Here is an 8,231-nt window from a genome sequence, read left to right on the forward strand (position 1 = left end):
ATTCCTTGTCAACCTTGGGGAGAAACGAAGCTCTCGACAACCCACAAAAAGTCGTAAAGAGCTTCAAATTAGTAAGTTTCTTTGATTTTTGGGTACTTACCTCGGAGATCCGCTTCATGATTGTTTTTTCTTGCTTCTCATTGATCGCTCATCCTGTCACGCCTTCTTCATTTCCTGAATTTGATGCTCCTTTTTGTTCATCCTGTAATAAAAAAAAAATCATTAAAAATTAGATTTTAAGCTATTTTAAGAAATTTTTACCTTCCATGTGCTTTGGTCAAAACAAACTTTCCCTCCAATATGGCGAAATTGATCAGCTGATTTTTTGTTAGTTCAAATTTTTGCCGTTTTTTTCAGTTTCAATTTTTTAGCAGTTTTGAGTTATAAAATGATTAAAAATGATAAATTAGAGCCCTCTGACAAATTTTTATCCATTCGGAGCAAGATTTGACAAAAATTGCTTTGACACAGTTTTTGACACAGTTTTTAATTTTAAGAAATTTTTAGTTTTCCATTCAAAGGGATTTTTTTGCAAGTTGACAAAAATTTTTGACACAGTTTTTGACACAGTTTTTTCAGTTTTCAAATCAAAACTATGTCAAAGAAAAATTTTTTTTTCAGTTTCAATTTTTTTGCAGTTTTGAGTTGCAAAATGATTAAAAATGATAAATTAGAGGCCCTCTGACAAATTTTTATCCATTTGGAGCAAGATTTGACAAAAATGGCTTTGACACAGTTTTTGACACAGTTTTTGACATAGTTTTTCTCTTGATTTAGTTTTCAAATCAAAACTATGTCAAAGAAAAATTTTTTTTTCAGTTTCAATTTTTTTGCAGTTTTGAGTTACAAAATGATTAAAAATGATAAATTAGAGCCCTCTGACAAATTTTTATCCATTCGGAGCAAGATTTGACAAAAATTGCTTTGACACAGTTTTTGACATAGTTTTTCTCTTGATTTAGTTTTCAAATCAAAACTATGTCAAAGAAAAAATTTTTTTCAGTTTCAATTTTTTAGCAGTTTTGAGTTGCAAAATGATTAAAAATGATAAATTAGAGCCCTCTGACAAATTTTTATGCATTTGGAGCAAGATTTGACAAAAATTGCTTTGACACAGTTTTTGACACAGTTTTTGATTTAGTTTTTCTCTTGATTTAGTTTTCAAATCAAAACTATGTCAAAGAAATTTTTTTCAGTTTTTGATCCAAAAATGTCTTTTTGCTAAATTTTGTCTAAATCTTCATTTGGTTCTTCCTTAATTTTTTATGAATTTCTATCCTGAAGAGCTAAAAATGAAAATTTATTAAAAATATGAAAGAATTTAAGAAATTTTTTACCTTTCAAAACAAAACCACGCGCTAAATGACAGATTTGACGTTTGTTTAATTCCATTTTTATCCACGAGAGGCGTTCAAATAAAACTTTCGTTAGATTCGTTCGAAGAGCTTCATAACCTAAAAAATATATAAGATCATTAAAAAACTTAAAATCTAATACAAATAGCCTGACACAGATATTCAAATCGCATGAAAATTTCAATTTATTTCGTTACACGAATATACGAACCATATAAATTTTCTTGGCAAATCCTTCAGCTTAGTTACGATTCTTAATTTTTCTTCGTACAGCAATCTACGTTGCTCACTCCTCTCTCGAGATTGTCACAACATGATGATCAAATATATGAATTTTATATTATTATTATTTTTCTTGTATCCTTGATGTTGTCGTATATATTTTGCTATATCAATGTTTACTGATGCCATCATCGTTCTCGTTATCAACATCATCTTTCTCCGTTAAAAGGAACAAAATATTGCACGAAATTGAATACCTACACACACGAAAAACGACAAATATTAAACAAATATCAAAGTAAAGTGTGTTACAAAACTTGTGTAACAACAAAATATCTTCTACACAAATAAACTCTCGTCGTCGTGTAATGAAAACGAGAGCTTGAATCGTCTTAAAGGATTTCAGCAAATATGTTTGTATGAATATCGAATCGTCATTTTTTGTCGTTGACAGATTTTTTTTTCCTTTTATTTTTCTTTTTGTGCTGCTGTCCTGCATTTGATGGTCTGAAAAAAAAAGTATCTAACTATTTATTATGTACTTACTTTATTGTACACTGAATGAAAATGAGTCGAGAAAATCTGTTTACTTTTTATTACAGTTTCGGCTTTCATTTGCACGCAGATTCTATGGAAACTTCTTTGTAGAAAAAAATAGAAAATTGATTATAAAAAGTTACCTTGAACTGATATCCAAATCGCTTTTTTGTTAAATTTTCTTTGAATCTTTTGATTTTTCACGCAGTTCAATAAAGAACCTAACCTAAAAAATAAAAATAAACAAAATTAGTTTCGTTCGAAAGGCATTTAGTTTAATACTTACCTCAAATTTATCATTTTTGAACATCTCATCATACGTCAGACAAAATGGCGCCAAAAATGCCAATTATCTTTCAAAATCTGTCGGAATGCACTAAAAAGTAAAAAGGAAGAAGAAAAAAATTGAATCCTATTATTATCGTGTTTACATAAAAACAATAATAAGCAGAAAAGCTACTTCACACAAAAGATACATGCGACGAAGAAGAAGATGGCTGAGGAGGAAAATGATAATGATATGGGCTGCTCGAATTCTGTTCATTATAAAATTTTTGCTGAGCATGTTTTACTGCTCAATTCCGTACATGAAGAGAAAATTACCTTGGCAATCCAATCACTTTTAAGAAAACCGCCAGGCGTTTGCATCAGGGCAATATGTTGTAATGTGATATTATTTAGATTAAAATGGAAGAAAATGAGAAAATGGCATCAACATAAATTGGAATTAAAGTATTAAAATTATTTTAGTAAAATTTTGTGTACAAAAGTGTTTTTTTTTAGGTTACGTATTTAAATTTTTTATCAATAGACGGCTTTTCTATTTTCTCTTCGTTCGTTCGTTCGTTCGACTTGTTCGACATTTTAAATAAAATATATAGTTTGTATTGATTTTCCTTTACTTTTATGGACAATTATTCTGTGAGTGTGTTTGTAACGTAAACTTTCTATCTATCAGGTTGCTAGATTGTTGTTTTCTGTGATGTGTGTCGAGTCTTTTGTATTCAATTCGATTATCTGCAACATCATTGTTTCAATTTTGTTGTATTTTCCATTAAAATACAATTTTACTCATTAATATGTACAACAATATAAATACAACAACAACAAAAAATGTGAACGGAAAATTATTTCGACAGAAAATCCATTAAAATTTTATCGAAATGAATGTTACCTGTGATTGCATTTTATTTTTATTTTTCGAGAAAGAATAATGGCTGTGTGTGTGAATTTTTAAAATAACACAATTAAACATTAAAAAGCCCATTCTGATTGAAATTCCCTCGGGGCGAGACAATTTTTTTTTGCTTGTGCTCGTCAATTAAAAATAATTATTGAATGTCAAAAAGGCATAAAACGGGATCAGATAGTGTGTGGTAAGTATGCTTTAAATAAAACATGGAAACGACATAAAGTAGAAAAATTAACGGGAAACGCTCGAGGACGAGCTCGTTAAAAGTAGTTAGTAACAAATTACTTGCCGCAAGCGATAAAAAAGGGCATTTTAAGTAGAAAAAGGTAAACATTGTTAAATAACGCTTCAGGAGAAGTTATTCAAGTCCATATTTTATAACAAAGTACTTTGCTTTGTTTGAGTTTTAAATTATTACGTTGCTAAGTACTCGGGCTTTTCCGCAGAAACGAACAAAAAGATAGTTTTAATTACATTTAACGAATGAATGAAAAATTATTTTCAAATGAAAGTTATCAGACAGAATTCGATGAAAAATTTTTAATCTGATACTGAAGATCGTTTTTTGACATAACCTCAAACTCAAACGTCGAAGCTTCGTTCGAAAGGCATAAATTCAGTATTTAGTTTCGTTTGAATGACAAAAATTCAAAATTTAGTTTCGTTCAAAAGACAAAAATTCAAAAAAATTTAGCTTTTAGATTTGTTCGAAAGACAAAAATTCAAAATTTGTTCAAAAGTCAAAGTTTAGCTTCGTTCGAAAAGCATAAATTCAGTATTTAGTTTCGTTCGAAAGACAAAAATTCAAAATTTTTTCAAACGTCAAAATTTAGCTTCGTTCGAAAAGCATAAATATAAAATTTAGTTTCGTTCGAATGACAAAAGTTCAAAATTTTTTCAAACGTCAAAATTTAGCTTCGTTCGAAAAGCATATAAAATTAAAATTTAGATTTGTTCGAAAGACAAAAATTCAAAATTTGTTCAAACTTCAAAATTTAGCTTCGTTCGAAAAGCACAAACTTAATATTTAGTTTCGTTCGAAAGGCATCAATTCCAAATTTGTTGACTTTTCGAACAAACCTATAATTTCCCGCCAAAAATCTCGAATGTTTTTCTCCATAGGTGAAAAATTTTTAAATCAAATAATTAAAGGAACATAATTTTTGTTCTTAACCATATCACGCGCCATACAAAAAAAAATTCAAGCCCGTTTAAATAAAAATAAATGAAAATTTAATGAATCGAACAAAAAAAATATAAAACGAATTGAATAAAAAATTTATGTCAATTATCAATCACGAAAGTAAATTCCATTTTTTTTATGGAAATTCCATTTGAAATAATGGAAAAATGTAAATAATGCAAATGTTGCAAATTCTGCAAAAAAAAAATTTCTCAATTTTTGTGATAATAAATTTTAGATGAACATGTCAGACTTCTATGGAATCTGCCATTTCGCATAAGAGAGAAAAATAATGTCAGAAAACTTTTTTTCTCTACATTTCACAAATCAAATTAGTCGGAGTAAAACAATAACTCGATTTAATGAGTATTTAATGCAACTTGAACAAGTGTTCTTCCGGCAAAGTAAAGAACAAAACACACACATGACAACATCAACTTTGATATGGGAAAAGTTATAATGATTTCGAGGAATTCTTTCGCTCGTATGTCGTACATATTAAAATTTATTTCTAATATAATATTTAATAAGAGGCTTTCAATAAAAACTTTTTCTTCGCTTCGTTGGCTCTTCGTTGGTTGGTTGTGCGGCGACGAGAGAGCGAAAACTAAACTGAGAGAAAAATCACAAACAATAAATCATTTTACAAAACCGAAATTTTCGGGCATGGAAATATTATTAATTGAATTGTAATGTTCGTGATACCAGTAAACTTTTCTCTGTGTGTAACGAGGGTATATAAATATTTTAGACAATTGTTTTAGACAATATTCTGTATGTTGTGCGGGAAAAGCTCTTTTGTCATTTGGCTGTATATGCAAAGTAGAGCACATAAATTATTTTTCGAAGGAATCTGTGCTGATGTGCTGCCTTCTGTTCCGTTTAGTTTGCTCGTTCATTCGTTCGGAATTAGACGAAAAATGTTATTATAATGGACAAAAATGCAGTGAACTGTAAATTCTGGCATTAATTAAGTAATGAACAAATAAAATGGAAATACTTTTGCACAAAAATTTTTGGGATTTTTCGTGTAATGCCGAAGGACAAACTTTAAATTATGTCATCCCTTTCGATGTTTTCTTTTGTGTGAGACCATCGATTTATTGCTTTGTTTTTTGGCGCGAAGCAGTAATAAAAGGTAATTGTACTACCACAAATATTTTGATTATTGGAAGGAAATTCTTTGAATTTTTTTGTTTTAGCTTTTTTAATTTTGGATGTTTAATTAAAAAATTTGCCATGAATCGTTTAATTTTTAACTTTTTGTATTTCTTCTCTAAAATTTTTCGTGAGATTTTCCGTTGAAAGTGTCAGTTTATCACAGTTTGTTTCATATTGCATTTAATTTTTTTTAAATAATTTTTTTTAATTTTAATTAGTTTAATTTATTTTTTTAATTTTATTTTTCATTTTTTTCAATTAATTTATTTACCTTTTTATTTTATTTTTAATTTTTTTTTTCATATTAAATTAAATAAAATTTATTATTTTTTTTTAAATTTAATTTTTAAACTATTTTACTTTAATTTTTTTTTAAATTTCAATAAATTTAATTTTTAATTAATTAATTTATTTTTTTTGTTTTATTTCAATTAAATTTAAATGTTAGTTAAGTTATTTTTTTATTTTTAAAATTTTTTAACATTAAATAAATAAAATTTATTTTTTTTTTTAATTTAATTAATTTATTTATTTCTTTATTTTCATTTTTTTAAGTTTAAAAAAAATATTTTATCATAATTTTTAAAAATAAATAAATTATTTTTTTTTATTTATTATTTTTTTAGTCTTTTAATTTTAATTTTTCAATAAATTTATCTAATTTTTTTAATTTTAATTAATTTCATTTGTAAGTTAAGTTTTTTTTATTTTATTTATTTTTTATAATATTAATTAATTTATTTAACTTTTTAATTTAATTGATTAATTAATTAAAATTTTTAGTTAAGTTATTTTTTATATTTTTAAAATTTTTTTAATATTTAATTATATTAAATTAATTATTTTTTTAAAATTAATTAATTTAAATTTTTAATTAGTTTATTTTATTTTTTGTTTAATTTAATTTTTTATATTAATTAATTTATTTTTTTTTTATTTTAATTATTAATTATTAAGAAAAACTTACCATTTACTGAAATTCCCTTTAAAATTTGATCCTCAAAAAAAATTTATCCTCCTACATTTGATCAATTCCAAATTTTTTTTCATGAAATTGAAATCCATCCAACAAACGCATTCGCTAAAAATAAGAAAAAATCAAATTTTATTATTATTAACTCTAAAAAAAAACCTTTTTTTTCTTCAACCCTCATAAATAAATATCCGAGCAACAAGTGTTTTTGCGAAAACTTTTCCAATATCGTACTTTTAAAGAAGGAATAAATCGAGAATTTGTAATGTGACTTCAATATTTTATTATTGGGGACGAGCTGTTCGATCTAATCTATGACGACGACATATAATTGTAACTCACCTTTTTTTCTTTTTCTGCCGAACAATTTTCTTCGTGTCTGTTAAAAGGTTGCGCCATTCGCAGTATGGGACATAATTTTAATAAAATTAAATGCACACAAGAACATTTCCTTTTAAAATTTAGTGTAATCTGCATGCCCATAATTCTTGTTGGAAAATTGCAAAACGACGACACCACAAGTAGTTGCGAGTGTGTTGAACATGCAGCTCTAAAAAAATTACGGAAAAAAAATATGTAATAAATTTTTAAATGAAAAATATGGTTTTATCACTCCCCCTCTGTGTGTGTGTTCAGCTTTCGGCGGAATTTTTTCCTCTGTGCTCCATATAACTTTATTGCTTTCGCCTTTGGTGATACGAATTTTTGGAAGGTTTCATATTATTACAAACATTTTGTTGTTTTTTCGTCTCTCTCTCAGCTTTTTTTTTGTCTGTGAAATTCGACACAGAAAGAAATTCTGTCGTTTTGTGAAACGAGACCTCCCAATGTCGGTTCATTTTGCGCGAAATAAAAAGGTATCGAAATAAAATATTAACCCCATCGTTTTCATATCATCTCTCGCTCTCTGTCTCTCTTCGCTTTCATTCGCACTGCTTGCCTTGTTAAATTTATTCCCATGCGATATATTTGTTTTGAGGCACTTTTTGTAATTTGCCGGTGAGCGAATTGCGAAAATACGAAAATGAAAATGAGTTTTACTTCATTTTACATATTTATAGGAGGCGGTTGTACACTTTTTGTATGAATAAATATGTGGATTTTGTGTTGTGTGAGTAGTAAATTTTAGCTGCTGTCAGTTTTGTATGGGTTGCGTTAAAAGTGGCTTTGCACCTAACAGTCAAGTAGATAAGTGTTAGGCAGGTTGTTTTTTTCACTGTTTTTTGTTCGTGAAATAGTTTTGGGGAATTAAGTTTACTTATTTTTTTTGCATTTTTGATTTGAATGTGATTTTTAAAAGTTATTTTTTAAAGCTTTTAAAACAATTTCTGTGAAATTTTTTTTTTTTTTACTTGTTGAGGTTTGAGAATTTAAAAAGTTAAGAAAAAAAATAATTTTTAAGCTTCAAATTAAAAAAAATGAGATTTTATAAAAAAATTTCTTACCTGAAAGCGATTTTAATTCATTAAAGCACCATCTATAGTTGAAATTTTTAAAAAACTCTAAAGCGCCATCTATTGTTGAAATTTTGAGTTTTTAATCAAAAACTCGAAGTTTTAACAACAGATGGCGCTTTAAGGAACAAAAACTCGAAATTTCATCAACAGA

The sequence above is a fragment of the Culicoides brevitarsis genome, chromosome 3 (genome assembly GCF_036172545.1).
Source record: "Culicoides brevitarsis isolate CSIRO-B50_1 chromosome 3, AGI_CSIRO_Cbre_v1, whole genome shotgun sequence".
Classification (NCBI taxonomy): domain Eukaryota; kingdom Metazoa; phylum Arthropoda; class Insecta; order Diptera; family Ceratopogonidae; genus Culicoides; species Culicoides brevitarsis.